General features: G+C 36.9%; 1 long non-coding RNA gene across 1 annotated transcript in view; it reads right to left on the bottom strand.

Moving 5' to 3' along the window:
* Positions 1-26,100, bottom strand: part of LOC114007285 (uncharacterized) — a 70,142-nt gene extending 44,042 nt beyond the window's left edge. Inside the window, exon 1 of the long non-coding RNA XR_003548916.1 lies at positions 26,003-26,100. This is a non-coding gene — a long non-coding RNA (uncharacterized LOC114007285). The remainder of the gene's footprint in view (positions 1-26,002) is intronic.
* Positions 26,101-26,486: the final 386 nt, after the last annotated feature.

The following is a 26,486-nucleotide window of genomic DNA, read 5'->3' on the forward strand; positions in this document are numbered from 1 at the left end:
AGACCAAGAAAATTACCCCCCAAAAATGAAAATAACATACAAGTAATACTAGATACTATTAAATGCCCAAACATCAGGACCATCAGTATCCCAGAGGGAGAAGAAACTAATAAGGGCATTGATAACCTATTCCATGAAATCCTGCAAGAAAACTTTGTAAACCTAGAGAGGCATTAAAATATCCAGACCCAAGAAATACAAAGGACCCCATATAGAATCAACACAGAAAGATCTTCCCCAAGGCACATCATAGCCAAATTAACCAAAACCACAGACAGAGACAAGATACTAAAATTGGCAAGAGAGACATAACGATTCACTTTCAAAGGATATCCCATAAAGCTAACATTGGAACTCTCATCCGAAACAATGCAAGCAAGGAAAGAGGGGGGAAAATATATTCAAAATGTTAAGTGAAAAACAATTTCAACCAAGAATACTATACCCAGCAAGATTATCTTTCACATGGAAAAAAAGATAAAAATATTATCAGATAAACAAAACCTGGAAGAATTTATCAACACCAGGCCAGCTCTCCAACAAGTGCTGAAAGGAATACTATACCAGGAAAACTAAAGTCAGACACATGGAAATAAGAATATAAGAAACAACTAAGAGAATGGCCAACTAAATGGCAGGGACAAGTCTGGAGTTGAATGTTAACTTTCAGAGTTTAAATGGAAAGATCAGACCACAGTAACACCGCAAATTCAATAGAAGAGAGATTAATTACATGAGTCTGGACTAGTAAAATAGAATTTTTTAACTTTAGACTAAAACATTACTGATTTTCTTTTGCTTTGATTTCCATATTTAAGGATTTTTGTCTTCTCTTGAGCTGCTGATAGGTTTATCTACATACTATTTGAAATGAATCCTAGCCTTTTCCCTGACTTTAAGTTTTAAGCAATTTCTCTTAACATTTTTTTATTTGATCTATTAAAACTATAACTTTTTTGAAATTAAAAAATGCATTAAAATACCTATTAATATTTACTTAGTGACTGTAGTAAGCTATGTAGCCCCAATGAGGTGCTATTTTTATAGTATGTTTACTTTACTCACTGAGGTTTATGCCTAAAGTCAGACATACGTTCATAAATATGTATCAACTGTGCTTGCTACTGAAAGTCTTAAATTAATTAAGATATTTAAATTTAGAGAAGCATGCATATATCTAAGTTCACAAAATACAAAGGGCACAAAATAGATTATAAGAAAATCCTACCCAAGGTATATCATAGCCAAATTGGTAAAAAATGAAAACAAAGATAATATTCTACAAATGGTGAGAAACAAATGCCAACTTATTTACAAAGTTTATTCCATTATCCTAGCATCCGATATCTGAACTGAAACAATGCAGACAAGGAAAGAATGGGAAGATATATTTAAAACTCTTTAAAAGAAAAACAATTTTAGCCAAGGGTACTATACCTAGCAAGATTAACCTTCAAAAGAGAAGGAGAAATAAAATCATTTCCAGAAAAACAAAGGCTGAAAGAATTCACCAAAACTAAACGAGCTCTTCAAGAAATACCTAAAGGAGGGACCAGCAGTTAGCGTAATGGCTATGTCACTGGACTCCCACGTGGTCGACCGCAGTTCGCGTCCCGGACTCGGTGGCTTAGACTCACTCCAGGTGTGTGTGCGTGCGTGCCTAAGATCCCGAGAGGAGAATGGAAGGGAAGGGATTGCGGCCTGGCCATCCCCGCTGAGGGGGGGGGGGGTGATTTCTTGCTTTCTGTTTCTCTGTCTCTGTCTGGCAAGTGCACACGCCTTATAGCAAAAACCTCTCAAAAAAAAAAAGAAAGAAAGAAATACCTAAAAGAATACTACACCAGGAAATAGAAGTAAGAGAACACAAAACAACTAGAGAAAAAAAAAAATAAGTCCACACATATCATAATAACATTATATGTCAAAATTAAATTTCCCAACTAGAAGGCTAAAAATGCAAACAACTATTTTATACACAAGCAGGTATAAGTATAAATTCACTAATTATTTGATAGATAATTGTGTGCATAGATTTAAATTTTATATTTACTATAACCATTACTCATTGTATAAAATTAGATGATAGAGAAAAAATCCAGTCTGTTATAAGTAGCTGAGTCTATCTTTGGAATGAACTTAAAGAATGTTAAAATAAAGAACTTTATAAAGTCTATTAATCACCAAATCACTGATTTTATGATGCTTTCTCTTTTACATATCTCTGTACAATTTTGTTTTGTTTTTGCTCTTTTGAGGACATTTCTTTATACATAATACAGTAATGTGGTCTTGCAAGGACTCGAAGTGAGTAAGTTAAAGTTTTCTTTTTCTATCTCTTCCTAATGAGCTATTGTTATATATCATTTTATTTATCTCTAGCTGGGCCAATAATTGATACTGGAGATATTTTCAGATTATAAAGTTTTATCTCCCACAACTCTCTACATGGAAATTATAAATTTTTTATTGGCTGTTAAAATTATTTTTGTTTTCAAAGATCCATCCTCATTAATTTATCACTTTTTGTCTGATTTTTGAACACATTTTTTTCTTTAGAACTATATTTTACAATAAAGAACATCATTTACAAATTCATTATATGCTTTCAAAATAACCAGTAGAGTGAATTTTAAATGTTCACAAGATAATGTAATGTTAAATATTGAAGATGTTTATTACACACCATGTATATATTTTTAAAAGTTTTTTGCCATATGGTGCATGTGCTCACTGGAAAGAGAGAGAGAGAGAGAGATAGTGAGAGAGAAAGTTTGAAATTACCTGATGGAGGATGACCACAATGCAATCCCTAGTCCTCCATTTTCTTCCTGGGATCTTGAGCATACATGTACACACACCCAGCATGATTTTCAAGGCATCAATTCTGGGATTCAAACTGTGGTCAGCCATGTGGAAGTCCAGCAACATAACTACTATGTCATTTTTCTGGTCCCACCATATGCATATTTTTTAAAATAATTATTTTATTTAACTTTATTATATTATTCATGTATTTATTTATTTTAATTTGACCAGAGAGAGAGAGGAAAGTGAGAAAGCAAGTTTACTCACTGAGGTTTATGCCTAAAGTCAGACATACGTTCATAAATATGTATCAACTGTGCTTGCTACTGAAAGTCTTAAATTAATTAAGATATTTAAATTTAGAGAAGCATGCATATATCTAAGTTCACAAAATACAAAGGGCACAAAATAGATTATAAGAAAATCCTACCCAAGGTATATCATAGCCAAATTGGTAAAAAATGAAAACAAAGATAATATTCTACAAATGGTGAGAAACAAATGCCAACTTATTTACAAAGTTTATTCCATTATCCTAGCATCCGATATCTGAACTGAAACAATGCAGACAAGGAAAGAATGGGAAGATATATTTAAAACTCTTTAAAAGAAAAACAATTTTAGCCAAGGGTACTATACCTAGCAAGATTAACCTTCAAAAGAGAAGGAGAAATAAAATCATTTCCAGAAAAACAAAGGCTGAAAGAATTCACCAAAACTAAACGAGCTCTTCAAGAAATACCTAAAGGAGGGACCAGCAGTTAGCGTAATGGCTATGTCACTGGACTCCCACGTGGTCGACCGCAGTTCGCGTCCCGGACTCGGTGGCTTAGACTCACTCCAGGTGTGTGTGCGTGCGTGCCTAAGATCCCGAGAGGAGAATGGAAGGGAAGGGATTGCGGCCTGGCCATCCCCGCTGAGGGGGGGGGGGGTGATTTCTTGCTTTCTGTTTCTCTGTCTCTGTCTGGCAAGTGCACACGCCTTATAGCAAAAACCTCTCAAAAAAAAAAAGAAAGAAAGAAATACCTAAAAGAATACTACACCAGGAAATAGAAGTAAGAGAACACAAAACAACTAGAGAAAAAAAAAAATAAGTCCACACATATCATAATAACATTATATGTCAAAATTAAATTTCCCAACTAGAAGGCTAAAAATGCAAACAACTATTTTATACACAAGCAGGTATAAGTATAAATTCACTAATTATTTGATAGATAATTGTGTGCATAGATTTAAATTTTATATTTACTATAACCATTACTCATTGTATAAAATTAGATGATAGAGAAAAAATCCAGTCTGTTATAAGTAGCTGAGTCTATCTTTGGAATGAACTTAAAGAATGTTAAAATAAAGAACTTTATAAAGTCTATAAATCACCAAATCACTGATTTTATGATGCTTTCTCTTTTACATATCTCTGTACAATTTTGTTTTGTTTTTGCTCTTTTGAGGACATTTCTTTATACATAATACAGTAATGTGGTCTTGCAAGGACTCGAAGTGAGTAAGTTAAAGTTTTCTTTTTCTATCTCTTCCTAATGAGCTATTGTTATATATCATTTTATTTATCTCTAGCTGGGCCAATAATTGATACTGGAGATATTTTCAGATTATAAAGTTTTATCTCCCACAACTCTCTACATGGAAATTATAAATTTTTTTTTGGCTGTTAAAATTATTTTTGTTTTCAAAGATCCATCCTCATTAATTTATTACTTTTTGTCTGATTTTTGAACACATTTTTTTCTTTAGAACTATATTTTACAATAAAGAACATCATTTACAAATTCATTATATGCTTTCAAAATAACCAGTAGAGTGAATTTTAAATGTTCACAAGATAATGTAATGTTAAATATTGAAGATGTTTATTACACACCATGTATATATTTTTAAAAGTTTTTTGCCATATGGTGCATGTGCTCACTGGAAAGAGAGAGAGAGAGAGAGATAGTGAGAGAGAAAGTTTGAAATTACCTGATGGAGGATGACCACAATGCAATCCCTAGTCCTCCATTTTCTTCCTGGGATCTTGAGCATACATGTACACACACCCAGCATGATTTTCAAGGCATCAATTCTGGGATTCAAACTGTGGTCAGCCATGTGGAAGTCCAGCAACATAACTACTATGTCATTTTTCTGGTCCCACCATATGCATATTTTTTAAAATAATTATTTTATTTAACTTTATTATATTATTCATGTATTTATATATATATATATTTTTTTTTTTTTTAATATACCATAAGGGCCAGCAGGTGGCATGGTGTTTGAGGCACTGGAGTCCCATGTGGTTTGAGTCCTGTACCCAGTAGTTTGAAAATCATTCCAGACATATGTGCATGCATGTCTAAGATCCCAGGAGGATAATAGAGGAGAAGGGATTGAGGCATGGCTATCCTTCCTGGGGGTGGGGGGTGATTTTTCACTTTCCTCTCACTATCTCTGTCTCTCTCTAGCATACACATGTGTCCTATTGGAAAAACCTTAAAAAAAAAATTGTATCCGACAAATTAGTACGATGATTATATGTAAGTCACAAATTAGAATAAAAAAGTTAAAAAAGAACATAATCAAATTCAAAATATGAATACAAAAAGTGAATAATAAGCTAAATACTGTGAATACTTTTAGATTAAATGTATACTCTTCCAAAATATCAAAAGAAGAAGAGAGAAAGGAAGAAACAATATATTTGAAACAATAATGATTGAGGATTTCCTCAAATTAATGCCAGATCTGAAACCGCAGATTCAGGAAACTCAAAGAACACCAAGCAAAACAAATGAAAGGAAAAAAACCATACCTAGATATATCATAATTAAGTCACAGAAACAGAAATAGTACATTAAGTATTAGGTTTCAAAATAAGAATTTTGGGAGGATACATTCAGTTTGCAGCCCTAGAATTGGAGAGGGATTGGAGACAGGGACATCTTTAAAAAGAAGAGAGGGGAGCTGGGAGTTTGAAGATAAAGTTTATAGAGCCAGGGAGAGTGGATTAATTATAATATTTAAGTTGCAGAGAGAACTTACAGATGTTAAAGAAATAACTAACAGAGAAACTAAAAATAGTGATTTAACCATCTAAAATTGAAAGATAAGGGTGTTCTGGGTGATGTGAGTGAACTGTACCCTGAAATAGCATTGTGAGATCTCAGAGAATAAACAATACCTAGAGTAGCCTCAGTTCCTGTCCTTTAAGAGCTAATTGAGGTGCTCCCAGACTGTGTAGACTCCAGCTTCTTTAATATAATCATTCTCTGTGCTGTTGTTTAGATTACATTAATTTTTAATTTTTGTTAGCCCGTTCAACCAAAGGGACATACAGTCAAACAATATGTGAAGATGAATATGTTATATTAAGCAAATACAAGCAGATTATAAGTATAGAGAGTTTATTTTTCCCCATTCTAGGTAAACTCTATTAGCATCCACCATCTACTCCCAATCCTTCCAAGGAAAGAAGCAGTGATTTAGTTTGGAAATAAAATAGGTACACATGGTCTAGCCCCTTCTTCCTTCTGTTGTCTGGGGTGTGTGCTATCAACAGAGTCCACTTTCTTCTCTGACTTTCAAAAGTTCATGCTCCCATGCAGAGACATCTGTAATGCAGTAATGCCTGTGGCAAAATAAGGCAGTCTGTCTAACAATGATTCTCAGCATTAGGAAGCCCTCTACCTGCAGCAGGAAAACTATCCTCCAATCTAGATTTTATAAGTAAACAAACTCCTTTTAAATTAAATCTTTGTTGGGACCAGCAGTTAGCGTAATGGCTATGTCGCTGGACTCCCACGTAGATGACCGCGGTTCACGTCCCGGACCGGATGGCTTAAAACTCACGCCGGGCACGTGTGTGTGCGTGCCCAAGATCCCAAGAGGAGAACGGAGGAGAAGGGATTGCGGTGTGACCATCCCCCCTGGGGAGTGATTTCTCGCTTTCTGTCTATCTCTTTCTGTCTGTCTGGCAAGTGCACACGCCCTATCGGGAAAACCCCTCAAAAAAAATTAAATCTTTGTTGATAAATCTCACATCAAAAATGATAAAGTATTTTTGTGCTATTTAGGTCTTATTAAGATCACACACTGTAGTAATTCCTGCTTATCCATTTTCCATGGTTTCAGTTACTTACAGCCAACCACAGCCCCAAAATAGGTGAGTACAGTACAATAAGATATTTCGACAGAGAGGGGTAAAAATGCACAGTCACATAAATTATATTACAGTATATTGTTGTAATTGCTCTTATTACTAGTTACTGTTATTAATCTTTGACTATGCCTAACTTATAAATTAAATTTTATTTAGCAAAAACCTCTCCAAAAAAAGAAAAAAAGTTAAACTTTATTGTAGGTATGTAGGTATAAGAAAAAAAGCATCCTATACATAAAGTTTAGTACTATGTTTTCAGGCACCCCTTGTAGGTAATGGGGGATTATTGTTTTGACACTTTGTTCCCCCTTTGGAAATATATGTGTGAGGACCAGCAGATAAAGAGAAGAGTAAGGCTCTAAATCCCACATGGCTAGCTGCATGGATCAAGTCCAGGACCCAACAGCTTTGAAAATCATGCCAAGTACACGTGTGTGCATGCCCAAAATCCTGAGAAGAAAATAGAGAAGGGATTGCAGCACTGCCATACCTTGGAGGGGTTATTTCTCACTTTCCCTTTCTCTTTTGCTCAGCCTGTCTCTCTCTGGTGAATGCACATGCCCTATAACAAAACTAAGAAAGAAAGGAAAGAAAGGAAAGAAAGGAAAGAAAGGAAAGAAAAGGAAAGAAAGGGAAGAAAGAAAGAAAGAAAGAAAGAAAGAAAGAAAGAAAGAAAGAAAGAAAGAAAGAAAGAAAGAAAGAAAGTAAGTTAGTTTGTGGGAGAACACATCCCAAAAATACACCAGAAATAAATGTTAATGTATAATCTATGGTTATTGCTGGGTGATGGCTAGGATGAGTGAAATTTATTTTTTTCTCTTATTCTCGTGAGTTTCTTAAGTTATTTTTTCCAAAAAACTATACATTAGTTTCACCATTAGAAATAACATTATTTGGACCAGCAGGTGGTGTCATAGCTAAAGGTGCTGGACTCCCACATGGCCAACCACAGTTCAAGTCCCAGACCTCGTGGTTTGCTTTTTCACTTTCTCTCTCTCTTTGATTAAACTGGAAAACAATAAAGTCAAATTAAAAAAAGAAAAACATTATTTCTATTTTGGAAATTTGAAAAGCTTGAGTTTCATGTTAGGGAAGGCATGATGACCAAAAGGAGGACAGAGGGGAGGTGCACTTACTCTTCAGCAGTCAACTTAATTCAAACATTCAAAATGAGACCTTGTTGCTGCTGGTTGACATCATTTTATGTGTTCGAAATGCTCATAGTCAGAAAGCACTGATGCCTACGTTTCTTTCACATTCCTCTTTAGCCACAGAGAGAAACTTTTTGATAACGTTTTCATAGTAAACTTTTGAATAACTTTAGAGAGGATCATCATGCTTCAATTCATTATTTGGAGATCAATAAAGAGAAGTCGTTTTAGCATAGAATATAATCCTAGTATGGTCTACCCTGCTGTTAAATAAAGTTGCTTTCTCTTTTTTTTATTGACCAAAAGTATGGCTTGCACCCAACCAGTCACTGCTTGGGGCCAAAGTTAGAAAATATTCTCTTCCTAATTTATGTTCCAACCACAGTTCAAGTCCCAGACCTCGTGGTTTGCTTTTTCACTTTCTCTCTCTCTTTGATTAAACTGGAAAACAATAAAGTCAAATTAAAAAAAGAAAAACATTATTTCTATTTTGGAAATTTGAAAAGCTTGAGTTTCATGTTAGGGAAGGCATGATGACCAAAAGGAGGACAGAGGGGAGGTGCACTTACTCTTCAGCAGTCAACTTAATTCAAACATTCAAAATGAGACCTTGTTGCTGCTGGTTGACATCATTTTATGTGTTCGAAATGCTCATAGTCAGAAAGCACTGATGCCTACGTTTCTTTCACATTCCTCTTTAGCCACAGAGAGAAACTTTTTGATAACGTTTTCATAGTAAACTTTTGAATAACTTTAGAGAGGATCATCATGCTTCAATTCATTATTTGGAGATCAATAAAGAGAAGTCGTTTTAGCATAGAATATAATCCTAGTATGGTCTACCCTGCTGTTAAATAAAGTTGCTTTCTCTTTTTTTTATTGACCAAAAGTATGGCTTGCACCCAACCAGTCACTGCTTGGGGCCAAAGTTAGAAAATATTCTCTTCCTAATTTATGTTCCATTGACTTTTAACAGTGACAGATATTGATCTCACTTCGTGCCATCAGATCAGATGCTACAACCCAATTCAAAGCCAGGATTGTGACTACAGGTGATCAGCTTTTAATGTGCAGAGAAATGGAGGTAGAAAGTGATTTATTTTACTTTTGTAGTCTTTTTATTATAGACACAGAAGCTGGGAACTTTCTCAGCCAGAGTCAGCTGTGGAATGGGGCAGGTGAGCTGCCCTACTTTCCTGGAGTGCCACAGCTATAAAACAACTGAACATTCCAGGAATGACTCATTTGATTACAAGATCCAAAAATAAAACTGAGAGAAAAGGAAGAAAAAAAAAAAAGAATCAATATTTCAATAGAGTTGTCCTTGGTCCTAAGGCCTGAACAGAAATGATGGAAAAATGACTGTCAGCTCATTATATAAAATTAGATAGACTCAAACATCATTAATATCTTTATTCCAGAGTTGATAGCAAGATTGACTTGAATTGGTTTAGGCAATGTCCTCCTGTTATTTATATTCTTTTGTTAGTTTCTCTGGAAACCAACTTTAAGAAACTGACTTCATTGTTAGAACAGAACGTGTATGTCAAATCCCACACAATACATTTCAAAAGACAACATTAATGCAATGGGCTGTAATGCTGGTTGTGAACATAAGGGGGCAATATGAAGCATGTAGACCACCTGAGCTCTGGATAACTATAGTTATGGTTATCTATAACTATAACAAGAAATTAGAGAACTTCTTGTGGTACTGATATGTAGAGTGAACTCCCATTGCCTTGTTACAAATGTGCAGCCCTGAAGAACAAGAGAAATAAGGGGCATTCAGGTTCCTTTGAGTTCCTACTGGAACTTGAGAAAGAAAAATGTAGACACTAATAATGTCGAGTTAAGAGCATACATGTTTTTGTGCCTTCTAAGAGCTTTAAATAACCCCAGTGATTTCAATTTCAGTGAAAGCTGCCAACTACAGCTTTAGGTTCATCCCTCCCCAAACATTCTGAATTGGACAGTTAAGTTTCTTAAAAGACAATGATTGTTGACAAATAAATCACTTAAATAGAAATATTTTATCTCCCTACAATACCTAGCTGAGTAAATAGATCTTCTGGAAATATTTGTTGAAATAAATCAGTAGTGTTAGCCTGAGGATGGGGTCACCATGCTACTGGAACTGTAAATAAGATTTGCTCAAATCATCAGTCCTCATACTATAGAGGGTTCTTTGCCTTTACTAATATTTGTATAAATCCCCAGGAGATTCACATTCCCAAAGTCACCTCTGTAGTTAATTTCGTGCCTTCACTGAATTTTTGCTCCTCCAGTCTCAGTGTCAAAACATGTAAGACAGTTAAGAAACACACAACCAAAGTACAATCCCAAATCCCATTTCATTGTTCTTCAAGTCCTTTCTGTCATCCAAATGTCTGAGATTTTACCTTGTTTTGCCACCCCAGATAAACTGTCTTAGCAATTTAATTGCTGATGGCACTTCCCCATCACCCCTCTCTCATCTTCTCAGCCCCTACCCACTCCTAGCTCCCAGAACTTTCCACTTAGGACAGATTTGCTCTTTTGAATCCCAACTAGTAAATAGCTCCAAGCCCGACTTGGCACCGACTCAGTTTAATATAATGGGTAACTGAATCCTTCTTAGAAAACACAAGTGACTGGAAGAGACACTAGGATTAGAGTTTTAAATATTGGTTCTCATTTGGAGCTAATGCTGCCCCCTTGTGGGAGTAGAGAAAGGTGGAAAGTGTAATGGAACTAAAACTAAGCTTTTTTAAAATTTTATTTTATACATTTAATCACTATACATCACTAGGCTTGTAAGTTGAATTTATCCAACATGAATACATCTCACACCAGTCCAGTTGAGGATACAAAACACATTATCATCAATAAATAATAACCCATTTCTGTGTCCCATTGATGTCTTGCCTCTATTTTCTTCCTTAATTTCTTTCCTTATACTCTTCCACTTCTCCCACCCTCTTTCCACATTTTCTCCAGAGTCTATACCATTTTTAATGTTTCTATGTCCTCTAATCTCTCAGTTTCCATCATAGAGTGTGGACAGTCAGTATATGTTAAATGGAGACATATGATATCTCTCTTTCATAACCTGACTTGCTTCACTCAGCAGTAAATCTTCCATATTCGTCCACATTCTATCAAATGCCAGTGTCTTGCTCTTTATGGCTGAGTAGTATTCTATAGAGTATATGTGCCAGGGACAACAGTTAGCGTAATGGCTATGTCGCTAGACTCCCACGTAGTCAACTAAGGTTCGCGTCCCGGATCCAGTGGCTTAAAACTCACACTGGGTGCGTGTGCGTATGTGCCCAAGATCCCGAGAGAAGAATGGAGAAGGGATTGCAGCGTGGTCATCTCCCCTGGGGGGTGATTTCTCGCTTTCTATCTCTCTGTCTCTCCCTGTCTGGCGAGCACACGTGCCCTGTAGCAAAAAAAAAAAAAAAAAAAAAAGAGTATATGTGCCACACATTTTCAATTCATTCATCTGTTCATGGACATTTGGGTTGGTTCCAGGTCTTAGCAATCATGAATAAATCTGCAATAAACATATATGTGCAAGCACTTTCCTTACTGGGCATTCTCTTTCCACCCAGGAGTGGAATTGCTGGATCATATGGAAGTTCTATTTGTAGATCTTTAAGTAACCTCCATATTGTTCTCCAAAGTGGCTAGACCAATTTATATTCCCACCAGCAGTGTAAAAGCATTCCCCTTTAACCACATCCCTGCCAGCATTTATCATTTATTGTTTTTTAATCTTTGCCATTTAGACTGGCGTTAGGTGATATCTCATTGTAGTTTTGGTTAGCATCTCCCTTATGGTGAGGGATATGGAGCATTTTTTCATGTGCTTTTTGTCTGTTCGTACGTCTCCTTCGAGAGTTGTTTATTAAGCTCCTTTTTCCATCTTTTAATTGAGTTAATTTTTTTTTGAGAGATTTTCACTGTAGGGCGCGTGCGCTCGCCAGACAGACAGAGACATAGAGACAGAAAGCGAGAAATCACCCCCCAGGGGGGATGGTCACGCCGCAATCCCTTCTCCTCCATTCTCTTCTCGGGATCTTGGGCACGCACGCACACGCACCCGGTGTGAGTTTTAAGCCACTGGGTCCGGGACGTGAACCACGGTCGACTACGTGGGAGTCCAGCGACATAGCCATTACGCTAACCGCTGGTTCCCGAGTTAATATTTTTTTTTTTTGATAAGCCACTTGAGTTTCCTGTGTATTCTGGTTAACAGTCCCTTATCTGAGGCATAGTTTACAAAAACATTCTCTCACTCCAATGGTTGTCAATTCACACTACTTTATCTTTTGCTGTGCAGAAATTTCTTAATCTGATACTTGTCTATTTTGGGGATTATTGCCTCTACTTTGGCAATCTTATTTAAGAAGTCATTGCCTACCCCAATGTCTCCCAGAGTTTCCACAGTGTTTTTCAACAAGTACAGTATTTCCCTTTTAGATTTTAAATGTATCTAAAATGCATAAGACCTAAAATTCATTACTATTCCACCTTGATTTGAGACATTACTTGGATTGCTAAGGTGCTTCTAAGCAGTGAGGCCAATGCTTACTGGTCATGTAATGGTCATGTACTTTTATATGGACCCTGTGTAATCTACTTTGAAATTGCTCAGAATAGACTATGTGATGTCTAAGAGCATCTGGTCAATATTTGAAATGCCCTTATTTTGGTAAGAGCTTTTAATATGGTCATCAAAATCAACACCATTTGTCTTATTAACTAGCATAAGGAATTGTTAGAAATAATTTTTCTCTGTTGAAATAAATGTAAATAAATAGAGTTCAGTATATATCATGAGCTACAGACATTGTTAAGGCTTTACCAAACTTTCTTGAACCACATGAATAAAATTGGCAAGCCAGGTATCCTAACACCTTGGGGCAATCTATAATTATGTGGTCCTAGGTCCCTCTCATTTCACAGAAGAACTTCATCTTACCCAAATAGGACATTAGTACTTGGTCACCAGAATGGTGGTGTATCCACTGATAGAAAGCCTCTCGTTTAAGATGAGGCATCAGAAATGCCAAAAGTCCGGAAATAAGGACTATTCTGTGCTTACAACAACAGGTAATGTGACTATTTTATTGTCTTTTTGCTAGTCAGAATTGGAAGGTTTAGCAGAATTTTGTCTGAAGTTATTTTTAATATAAAATACCACCTGTGGAGGGTGTCATGGAGGGAAAAAATGTAGAGGGAATACACATATAAGAACTTTTTTTTAAAAAATTTAACAAATGGATCTGCATATTGCTGAATAGTCAGATTAGCTAAGATTGGTTGACAGTATAGAGCTGCCATGTTTTTGAACACAGAAACATGCTCAGCACTTTTCAGGACAGAATGAGCTCCTAATTCTAAGAATCATTATATCAACCCCACATTCAGACATTTTGCCTAGGTGCATGCAGCCAGTTAGAGGCTGAGCTGAGCCAAAAGTGTTCTAAGTCTTAGTCTTTGTAAATCTCTAACATATGAGGAACTTCCTCCCCACCATTCCTCAGAAGTTTGGTTTCTGCTTTTGTTTCAGAGAAGTAGTACGGTGTCCTACATTATAACAGCATCACAAAGCTGCCATCCCATCTTCATCATGCAAAGGCATCAACTGAAGAGATTTATAAAAATGCAGATTCAATTCACAAACTTTAACTCCCATATTCCAATGTGTTTGAAGTGGAACCTAAAAATCTATATAGTTCTTTAACTCAAACTTTCAGGAGACTCCATAAATGGACTGGGGCTGCAATTGAATAAATACTGTCTAGAAGGGTCACTTGAACTTCCTTAGAGGTAAGAAGTTTCAGTACAGAAGTCTAATAAGAGTGCTTCTAAGCACCTGCCCCTGAAGGACATTAGGTATTAATTCTCAGAGGATGAAATAACTACTCAATGCACGAAGCCCTTAGAAGCATTTATTATATTTGGGATATATTATTTATTGAATATTATACATATCTGCTTTTCTCACAGTATCTCATTTATTTATCCTTGTATCGTTTTCCTGCTTAGGCTTTTGCTTTCCTAAATCCAAACACTAAAATCTGGATATTCCTTTACTATGGGCATTCAGTTAGGAACATTTTTTAAAGGTTTCTATCTAATTGTGATATTCCCTTTTGGAAATAGTTCCCAAATTTCAACATACATAGAACTCACCTAGAAATGGAGGGAGGCACAGCAGTTGGTGAGGGAAGCAGACATAGGAGACTGCTCTGGGCTTCTTCCTGCCTCCTAACTCATCCCAGGTCCATTAATCCACCGCCCTTTTCCCTGGAGCCTGTGTTGCTGCTACCAGGGAGGAGCAGCAGTTGATGAGGGAAGTAGAGACAGGAGATTGCTCCAAGGCTTCTTCCTGCCTCCCAACTCATCCCAGGCCAAGTCTGAGGTTTCATAGTTTTCTGAACCATGCCGCACAACTCCTTTTTCCTCTTCCCATCTGAAAATCTCCAGGGTAGCCCCAGGTATACCTGGTCTCAAGAGATTGAGAAAATAATCAATACCTAAAGATGGCTATATACAAACAGTCTGACTGGAAGACAGGGCCTATACTAAGAACACATCTGAGAAGTAGAGCTCTTCTTTCCCTCTGACACTATAGAATTGACAACAGAAAACCAAGAAGTAGTGTATAACCCACCAGATGACTTGAAACCAGTGCAGAGACACAAAGAGTATGGGAAAACAAAGAACTACCTCTTCTTCAATGGAAAAGAGCAACTCTTCTTTAACCATGGACAACACAAAGAAATTTGAGAGAATGTCAGAAATAGAGTTCAGAATATTCATGGTGACAGAAATGAAAAATTCCTTTCAGGATTTGAAGGAGGAGCTAAATACAATAATAAATAAATAAATAAATAAATAAATAAATAAATAAATAAATAAATAAATAAATAAATAATCAGAACACCTAGATATGAAGACAGTAATACAGAAAATCAAGACCTCCCTTAAAAATATTAAGAGTAGATTGGACCTCACAGAAGACAGAATCTCTAAGCAAGAAGACAAAACCTTTGACCTACACAAAACCATCAAAAATAATTAAAAAATAATTTTTAAAAAATGAGGACAGCATATGCGAAATACTATATACTATGCAACACCCAACTAGTCAAATAATAGGTATTTCAGAAGGTGAAGAACTGGACAAGGGCATAGAAAGTCTATTCCATAAAATACTTGCAAGTAACTTCCCAAACCTAGAGAATAAACAAACATCCAAATCTAGAAATACAAAGGACCCCAGATAGAATCAATCCAAGAAGGTCCTCTCCATGGTACATCATAGCCAGAATGATAAAAAATCAATGTCAAGCTACTTATAAAGTTTATCCCATTAGGCTAACATCAGTTCTCTCAGCATAAACAATGTAAGCAACGAAAGAATGGGAAGATGTACTTGAAGTGTTTAAACAACAGTTTCAGCCAAGACTACTATACCTAGCAAGATTAACCTTCAAATGAGAAGAAAATACATAAATATTCTCTAATAAACAAAATCTAAAAGAATTTACCAACACCAGACCATCTCCTCAAGAAGTTCTAAAGGGAGTGATATATCTGAAAAACTAAAGAGAGATAGATACAAACAAGAGAATAAAAACAAACAAGAAAATGGCTAACATAATATCAGGGTCAAGTTCAGAAATATCAATAATAACATTGAATGTTAATGGATTAAATTTCCCAATCAAGAGACACAGACTGACTGGACAGAACAAAAAATAGAACTCTTTATCTGTTGCCTATAAGACACACACCTTATGGATAGAGACATATATTGACTAAAAGTGATGGGCTAGGATAAGGTATTCCATGCAAACTGAAACCATTAAAGGGCTAGAGTTACAATAATTTCAGACAAAATAAACTTTAAGACAAAAACTGTAAGAGACAAAGAAGGGCATTTTGTAGGATTAAAAGAACTAATTCATCAAGAAGATAGAACACTTCTAAATATTTATGCACCCAACACAGGAGCACCCAAATATGTGAAGGAAAGACTGATAGCTCTAAAAGGAGAGATAGACTGTAACACACTAATTGTTGAAGGTCTTACAACAATTTTCTCATTATCTCCTCTAGACAGAGTATCTAGACAAAAAACAAGTGAAGAGATACAGGATTTAAACAATATAATAAGTCAAATGGACTGGGCAGACATTTATAGAACCTTCCACCAAAAAACCACAATATATACATTTTTCTCATAAACACATGAAACCTTTGTGAAGAATGACATGATAGAACACAAAACAGATCTTTACAGATTCAAAGGCATACAAACCATAACAAAGATCTTTTCCAGCCATAATGAAATTAAACTTGATATTGATTTCAAAAGAAACCCTTTAAAATAATAAAACATATGGAAACTAAACAACCTACTCTTGAAAGGCCTCACAACTACTGAAGAAATTAAGACTTAACTCAAAAGATTAATGGAAATCAATGATAACAAGTACACAAGATAACATAATCTATGGGACACAGCAAAAGCAGTCATAAGATGGAAATTCATAGCAAGATTGAATCAGGAGGATATAGAAAGCCTGAATAAACCCATAACAAGCAATGAGATTGAATCAGCAATAAATAACCTCCCAACAAAGAAAAGCCCAGGTCCTGATGGTTTCACTACTAAATTCTATAAAACTTTCAATGAAAAAATAACCCCCCATTCTACTCAAGTTATTTTTAAAGATTCAAAAGGAAGGAACCCTCCCAAATTTATTTAATGAACTGTCCACTACCATCATTTCCAAAACAGACAAAGGCATAATAATAAGAAAAACTACAGACCAATATCTCTGATGAATATAGATGCAAAAATTCTCAACAAGATACTAGCAAATCATATCCAACAACATATTAAAATATATATATACCTCATGACCAGATAGGCTTTATTCCAGGGATGCAAGGGTGGTTCAACACACACTAAACCATAAATGCAATATACCAAATTAACAGAAAGAAAGAAATGTAAAACCATATGATAATATCAATCAATGTAGAAAAAAGCATTAGAAAAAATACAACATTCCTTCAGGATTGACTCTCAGCAAAGTTGGCATAGAAGGGACATTTCAGAACACAATAAAAGCCATGTATGAAAAACAACATGGCCACATAGCTAACATCATACTGAATAGGAAAAGCTGAAAGCTTTTCTACTAAAAACTGGTAAAAGACAAAGCTGCTCAGTTTCTCCACATCTTCTCAGTGTAGTTCTGGAAGGCTTAGCCAATGCAATAAAAAAAAAAAATGTTAATAAAATGAAAGACATTCAAATAAGGAAAGAAGAGGTGAAATTATCTCTATTTGCACATGACAGGATTACATGCATAGAAGATCCAAGGGCATCATGAAAAAAACTTCTGGAAGTAATAAATGAATACAGTAAAGTAGCAGGATACAAAATTAACATACAAAAATCTATAGCATTTCTATATACTGACAACAAACAGACTGAGGTAGAACTGAAGAAAGTAATCCTATTTCCCATAACTACAAAAAGTATAAGATACCTAGGAATAAATTTAACCAAAGAAATCAAAGACCTCTACAAGGGAAGCTATGAAAATCTAAAAAAATAAATAAATAGAAAATGACATAAAAAAGTAGGAGGACATCCCAAATTCCTGGATTGGAAGAGTTAATATAATCAAACAGCAAGTCTACCCAAATTAATCTACATAATTAATATATTCCTAACCAATTACCAGAGACATTCTTCACACATTTAGAAAAGGTAATCATAGAATCTGTCTGGAATCATAAAAGACCCCATATTGCCAAAGCAACCCTGCAAATAAGAGGGTAATAAAAGACATCTCACTCCCTGACCCAAAATATATTACAAAGCTGTGTTAATTAAAGCAGCATGGTACTGGCACAAAAACAGGCATGTGAGCTAATGGAACAGACAAGAGACCTCAGAAATAAACTTTAAGATGTATAGCCAACTGATCTTTTTTTTTTTTTTTTGGAGAGGTTTTTTTGTTATAGGGTGCGTGCGCTCACCAGACAGAGAGAGACAGAGAGACAGAAAGCGAGAAATCACCCCCCAGGGGGGATGGTCACACCGCAATCCCTTCTCCTCCATTCTCCTCTTGGGATTTTGGGCACGCACGCACACACGCCCGGCGTGAGGTTTAAGCCACTGGGTTTGGGATGCGAACCATGGTCGACTACATGGGAGACCAGAGACATAGCCAGTACGCTAACTGCTGGTTCCCTGCCAACTGATCTTTGACAAAGAATATTAGTCAACCCAGTGGAAAAGGAAGACTTTTTAAGCAAATAGTGCTAAAAAAACCTGGATATCCATGGACCCCTATCTCTCACCATTAACAAAAAAACTCAAAGTGGATCAAAGATCTAAGCCTAAGACCTCAAACAATGAGATTCCTGATAAAAAAAAAAACTGGGGGAACTGTGTGAGACACTGGGGTAGACAAAGACTTCTTAAATAAGGCCCCCGATGCACTGGCAATAATCCCAAAAATAGACAAGTGGGATTACATCAGATTAAGAAGCTTCTACACAGCAAAAGACACAGTAAATAGTGTGAATTGACAACCCTCAGAATGGGAGAATATTTTTGTAAACTATGCTTCAGGTAAGGGACTGATAACCAGAATACACAGGGAATTCAAATGCCTTACCTGGAAAAAAAAATGATCAATCCAATTAAAAGATGGAAATATGAGCTGAACAAACATCTCTCTAAGAAAAACAAGCAAACAGACAAAAAGCATATAAAAAATTGCTCAAAGATACCACCAAACCCCAGTCAGAATGATAAAGATTAAAAAACAAAAAATGTTAAGTGTTGGCAGGGTTATGGTGAAAGGGGAACTCTCCTATAATGTTGGTGGGAATATAGATTGGTCCAGCCACTATGGATAATGATATAAAGATTCCTCAAATACCTTCACATAGAACTACCGTATGACCCAGCAATTCCACTCCTGGGTATCTTCTCAAAGGACACAAGAATCTCAGTCAGAAAACCACTTGAACATCTATATTCATTTCAGCATTACTACAATTGCTAAGGCATGATACAAACCCAAATGTCCACAAACAGATGAATGGTTTGAAAAATAAGGAATACTATTTAGCAATACAAAACAAAACCCTGGCATTTGATAGAAAGTGGACAAATATGGAAGATTTATTGCTGAGTGAAGTAAGTCGGGCTATGAAACAGAGACATTGTAGGTCTCCACTTAACATATACCAACTATCCGCACTCTATGGAAGAAATGGAAAGATTACAGGACATAGAAGCATGGAAAATGGTTATGGACACTGGAGATAGTGTAGGAAAAGTGTGGGAGAAGGCAGAGAGTGTGAGGGAAAAAATTAAGAAGAAAAATAGAGACAAGATATTCATGGGATATAAAAATGTATTGTTTCCTGTTGATGATATCCTCAACTGGACTAGTGTGCAGTGGATCCATGTTGGGCAAATTCACTTTACAAGTTAAGTGATACATTGTGATCGATTATATAAAATAAATAAAAATAAAAATAAATTAATAATTTTCAAAAAGAAAAGAAAAGAGAAGAAATCACCTAGAAAAAGAGAAGTCTTCCAGAAGAAGTAATGCTGTTTCAATGAAGGCTAAAAAAATGTCTGGCCCCAGACTGGCCCAGTGGCCTACTGGGTAAGGGAGCTGAACTCCACATAATCAATTATAGTTTGAATTCCAGCCCCATCAGCTTGAATACTGGTTGCATGTATATATGTATGACCCAAATTCCAACCAGATGGAAAAATGGAGATTTCAATGTGACTATACCCCTTTGGTGGGTGACTCCTTCCTCTCTCTTCCTCTCTGTCCTTCTCTAACAATTGCACACACCCTCAAGCAATTTCAAAAGAAAACAACTTTCTGGCCTCACAACCATGAGTTCAATCTGTGAGTCCAGAGGAAAAAAAGGAAAAAAACTGAGTCATCTGTAGAATATACAGTATTGGGTCCTGGCCACATGTCACCACATTCCTACCTGAGGAGCTATTAAATACCACCTATGGTAGGGTACCCTCTTGTATCAGAATCAATGAGGTTGTCAGTAGAAATGTAGGTTCCAGGAACACACCCCAGATCCACTGAATCAGAATCTTTTTTTTTTTTTCTTTTGAGAGGTTTTCACTATTGGGCAAAAGAGACAGAGACAGAAAGCGAGAAATCACCCACCAGGGGGGATGGTCACGCCATAATCCCTTCTCCTCCATTCTCCTCTCGGGATCCTGGGCACGCATGCACACGTGCCTGGCGTGAGTTTTAAGCCACCGGGTCTGGGACGCGAACCGCGGTTGACTATGTGGGAGTCCAGCGACATAGCCATTGTGCTAACTGCTGATTCCCCACTGAATCAGAATCTTTGAGGAACAAGCTTTTAATATGTTTTTTTTTTTTCTTTTTTTGGAGAGGTTTTTGCTATAGGGCATGTGCGCTTCCCAGACAGACAGAGAGAGACAGAGAGATAGAAAGCGAAAAATCACCCCTCAGGGGGGGATGGTCACGCCGCAATCCCTTCTCCTCCATTCTCCTCTCGGGATCTTGTGCACGCACACGGGCCCGGCATGAGTTCCAAGCCACCAGGTCAGGAATGCGAACTGCAGTCGACTACATGGGAGTCCAGCGACATAGCCATTACGCTAACTGCTGGTCCCTTAATATGTATTTTAACCAGCATCTTTGGAGACATTGTTTAGTTGACACCAAAATTTGCGTACAGCCCCTAAAGGAAATCTTCGTGATTAAGATTTATTCATAAGGGGCAGCAGAAGGTACAATGCTTACGTTGTTGTACTCCCACACGACCAATGACTATGGTTTGAGTCCCAGACCCAGTAGCTTCAAACACCCAGCAGGTATTTTGAGTAGAGTTTGGAGGAGAATCCTCCAATCCCAAGAGGAGAATGGAGGAGAAGGGATTGCAGAGTGCCTATACCCGAGAGGTCATTTCTCACTTTCTGTCTCTGGTCTCTCTGGCATGCCTCGTAGCAAAACAAAAACAAAAAACTCTCCAAAAAAATTATAAAAATATTCATACCATGCATCAAAACCTGTACACTGGGTGCCTACAATTGGACCAATGTGTACCTTTGAAGAGTTTAAGACAGAGAAGTGACACTTAAGCATAAAGAAATTAGACACAAGTAAATAGATATGATATTGGAGAGAAATGCAGGCACATGACAGGAAGTTCTGAGTCAGGAAGATTTAAAGACAAAATAGTGACTATGTCTAAGGTAAAAACTATGGATTAAAATGCTGCATTCTAACTAGGTATTTTTAAAAGATAATTATGGTGTAAAAAAAGTGCCAAATTGATTATTTTTATTTATTATAATAATGTGTATTTTTAAGATATAAATGGTGCCATAAAAATATAGATTTTCAACTAGCAAAGGGAGTCAATAATTCATTCTGATGTGCAGAATTCAACCATAGGATGTTTGAAAAGAATGCAGTTGTTAATTGTGAAGCCTAAAAACAGAACAATAGATGTTTTTATGAGAGTCAGACAGAGCACTAAAACTGGTTTTTGTACCAAATAATATTTCACGTGAGGAAAGGGTTTGCAAAGCACAATTTAGGCTGGTATAGCTGAAAAAAGAATCCAGTGATCAGGGGAGTGGAGGAGCACAAATCACAGGGTGGTGTCTCCAGTTGGGTTTGCCCCAGTGTATTACAGGGAGTAGCACCATCGACAACAGCATAGATCACGGCTGCTTGTGGAATGTTCCAGTTCAAAGGGACCCTAGATCACTGAGCTGAACCTCCTCATTTTATAGATAAGGAAATTGGGCAAATAACTCTGCCTCAAGGCTTTGATGTCATACCAACTCATCTGTGTCAAGGCAAGACTGCAGCCAAGACCTTGAGACTTCTCACTCAGTACCTTTCCCGCTACACGAATTCCCAAAATGTGACTACTCTGCTAAGTTTCAAAAGAAAATAGAACTGTATATAATATCTGCCTCAAAAGTTGAAACTTAAAATATTGTATAAATTATTCTTGGGAACCAGCAGTTAGCGTAATGGCTATGTCGCTGGATTCCCACGTAGTCGACCGTGGTTCACGTCCCGGACCCAGTGGCTTAGAACTCATGCCAGGCACGTGTGCGTGCGTGCCCAAGATCCCGAGAGGAGAATGGAGAAGGGATTGCGGCGTGACCATCTCTCCTGGGGGGGGTGATTTCTCGCTTTCTGTCTCTCTGTCTCTCTCTGTCTGTCTGGCAAGTGCACGCGCCCTATAGTGGAAAATATCTATATATATTATATAAATTATTCTTAATATAAACCTCAACTATTTATTAAATAACTCCTATGTGCAAAATACTTAGAGGTTGGTATAAATAGATTCCTCTAAAAAAAAAAAAAAAATACTAGCAGAGGCCCAGCATGGTGGTACATACTGGAGCCACATTAGAGGTCCAGGGTTGTGTAGCAGGTTGACCTGAACATGCTAGATGTGCCCATGCACATCTGTGGTCCTAGCTGTCTGGGAGGCTGTAGAGAGAACCTGTCAGGAGTACCCCTATTCCTCTCTGTATCTCTTCATATCTCTCTCTCTCTCTCTCTCTCTCTCTGTACTTCTCCATCTCTTTCATGAAAGAAATAGACTTTTAAAAAACCTAGCAAAGATGTTTCCTGACAGAGTGGTTACTATGCTGTGTCTTCTATTTTGGGTATATCAAACTGTTCTTGCATATCAGGCTAATAACAAGTTCTGATAACCACATCGACACTTTCTACCCTTTGTCTACTGGGATTCTTTTACAATAACTGGTGATACATTCCCTGAAGATCTCCTTTAGCATCAAAATTAAAGATTAAACAAATGAAAAGTTTTTCAGTTGGGCTGATTTATCAGCCATTACCACTGCTACTGAAATAGACTTCAGGGGTGGAGGAAATGACCATTGTCTTTTCAGGGAGAAGATGTCTGTTCTCTTCTCTAACCTTTACTCTATAGAATGGTTTTCAAACTGTGCATAGCCTAAGACTCCCAGAAAGGTGCTCCTGCTGGAGTGGTATGTAGAGACAAGGGAGTTCCAAAGTGGGAGCATGGGGAGAGCAATGTCAAGATTCAATTGAGACAGTTCTTTTGTGTATTATTTACTGGGATCCAATATCAGCTCTTATTCCATCAAAATGTTTCTGCTGCTGCTAAAAAATATCTGAAAATACCTCGCTAAGTTATCATATAGGTCAAAAATTCATAGAATGGCATAGGTAATACTTGGCAATGACCCAAACCCTTGGCTTAAAACCATATTTAGTTTATAGATATCTGCCTTTCTTCTCTATATATTAATATATCTTAGATCAGAATAATTTAGAGCATTCTCTCAAAGAGTTCAAAACAAAAAGAACATCCAGTTAAATAATTGGGTCCAAGGGTTTGTATACAAACATGAAAGTCCTAGTGACCTGTCAGTCATCTTTTTTTTCTTTTCTAAAAAATTCAGTAATTTCCTGGATGCTGATCCCCTGAAGTACATCTTAATTATACCCTAACTGGCAACTTTTTTTCAACAATTGTAAACCCAGACATCTATGATACTTGTCTAGTAAAAATGTCAGAGGAAAATCTGTGTGATCTCTATCAGTACCCTCCTAATATAATCTGGGAGGGTCTCTGCAAGAATTTTAACCAGAGGCTCATTGGACATGCAGCTACCTGAATAGATTGCTCTTGCTAACACTGAATACAACTCCATCACTGTTGAGTAGATTAGTGGAACAATAATCAGCAATAAAATGCTACGGAGATTCAAGAAGTTAAATACATCGTAATAGTCATCCCAATAAAACTGTTCTGATAATGACTAATGAATCGTCTCAACTTGATAGTGTCTCTGTCATGCTAGGAAGGCAACAGAAATGGAGCCAGCTGCATATTAAAAGCTACTTCAAATCTTCGTGAACTGATGCCTTTTTAGGTGGTGTCAGACAAGTTCATCCAATAAATCTTTACCTCTTATCCACTAACTGTCAGGCACTGAGAGAGCTGTCTCCTCTGTCTCCAGGCATAATGGTGAGGGATTTTATTTCTTTGCCCTATTTTAGTCCATCTTTCCATCTCAAAGGGGTCCATATTTTAGATTTTTCAAGAGTCGTTGAGGTCTGTAAAGTGACAAAGCTTGGCACCACTTTTCTCCCCATAGCTCCTCAGCGCTGCTGATCCCTCAGACTTCAGAACCATGGAAGAGATCGTCAGCATGAGCCTCTTTCTCTAGTGCAACTGCCTTCCACAAATATCTTCTCATTTGAACTTTACCTTGGAGAAAGTATTTTAACTTAGAGGAAATGCTTTGACCATTTAAATGAAGATGAAGGAGACAGCAGAAAGCTCTTTTCAATTATGTAAAAGAAAAAAAATTATGAATACAACTACTAGAGCTATACAAAGTCAAATAAAAAGAAGAAAGAAAGGAAGGAAGAAAGAGAAAGAAAACAAAGAAAAGAAAGAAGAAAAGAAAACAAAGAAAAAGAAGTGAGCTGATTCCTGCCTGAGAGGACTTGACTGAAGGAAGAGAAAGAAGTGGTGTTAAGTATAACACTGTCTAAAAGGCGCAACCAAAAGCTTGGGATAAAGAAGAGAGGAAACACTGCCTAACTCAGCTGAAGAGAGGAGTCAGGATTGACAAAAAACAGTCTGCACTAAGGAGTCAGAGTATTGAAAGGGTGAGCAAAAGTTTGCCAGCCCCTCCCACCCATCCACAGTTGTATTTTGCATTCCAAGCAGAAAGTCATTGGAAATTGGAAACTTCCATAAGATTTTTCTCCCTGTTTGCCCTCACATTTCCCATGATGCTTTCCCAACAGAGTTCTTTTTTTTTTTTTTTTTTTAACTGCCAGAGGGTGCATGAACTTAGAGAAAGATCAAGAAACAGCAAGATGGAAAGAGGAGTGGTAGAAAACACTCCCAGAGGTTCATGCTCATGCTGCAAACCCTTCTCCATTTCTTTATCCTGCTGGGATCTGGAGCATGCCTAGCAGGCTCTCATGATTTCAAGATCAGGATCCAAACTGCAATTGACTGTGTAGGATCTAGCTCCCTTACCCCCTAGGCTATGGGGCCAGGTCCCCAATGCAATTATTAAGCACCAGAAATAGAGCTTCCCATAACCCATGATCCTTTCTGATCTACTGCCACTTATGCTATTAAAAAGGTTTTTATCTCTTATTTGTATCTAATATGACCCAGAGTGTAATCATACAGAAGCCCAGTAGGCCAGGGAAGATAGAGGCAGGACAGTTACAATCACATCCACTTAATGCTGATGGGTTCCTTCACATAGCACTTGGTTTTTATGATCCCTGAATTTTGATTTCTAGAGTTAGGGGTTGGTGGCTTAGGGAAACACAGAGAGCTGGTTATTTCTAAATTCAACTAAAGAAACCCAAAAGCAATGAGCAGAATAACATATGGCCACCTGCTGATGGAACACTGAATAACTTCTGAGATCAGAGGCTCAAGCACAGCAAAGACACCTTTCCATGCTCAGTGAGTAGAACAGGATATAATTACTCAAGTCCAGAGCATTCAGCTGAGGTCTCCAGCACCCAGCAGTCCTACATGCTTTTCCAATTCCTAACCATACCTAGCAACTCTCAAAAATGTCCAATTCCCCCCTTCCCCATGTGACTAATTTCATGAGAAAAGCTGAGGGATGAGGTCCAGGTATTGGTTGTTTGAAGGATTTTCAGGTTATTATAATAGAGTCACCAAGAAAAATGGTTATTTTATACGGCTATAACAGACTACCTGAGATAAAATAATTTATAATAAAAAAAATAGAATTTTTTTCTCTTACCATTCTAGAGGTTAGGAAGCTCAAGATCACCTCTGACGTAGGCCCTCGTATTGCATGATCAGCTGGTGGAAGGCTGAAGGTCCAGAGAGCAAGCTAACCAGATGAACTCTTTTTATGATGACCTTAAACTAATCAATTGCTGAGTAGCTCCCTGGTTTAATCATTTCTTAAAGGCCACACAGCTTAAAGCCACTATTTGGCAGCACCTAAATTTTAGAGAGGTCCCATTCAAACCCTAGCAAATGGTGATTCAGTGGGAGGTAGACACATTAGCATCCTGGAGTCCTCTAAGACTGAGATGCTTTGTCCTTCCTCATTAGTTTCTAACAGCCCCACACAAATAATAACATCATTAACATGAAATTCAGGAAAAAAATAATTTGCAACTGAAATCAAGCAGGCTTGCTCTTTTTTGAGTGTGCATAACACATAGCTATAGCAGTTCTACTGTGATGTAGCAGGTATAACTTAACAAATGAAAAAA

Source organism: Tupaia chinensis, unplaced genomic scaffold (genome assembly GCF_000334495.1).
Source record: "Tupaia chinensis unplaced genomic scaffold, TupChi_1.0 Scaffold000147_1, whole genome shotgun sequence".
NCBI classification, from domain to species: domain Eukaryota; kingdom Metazoa; phylum Chordata; class Mammalia; order Scandentia; family Tupaiidae; genus Tupaia; species Tupaia belangeri.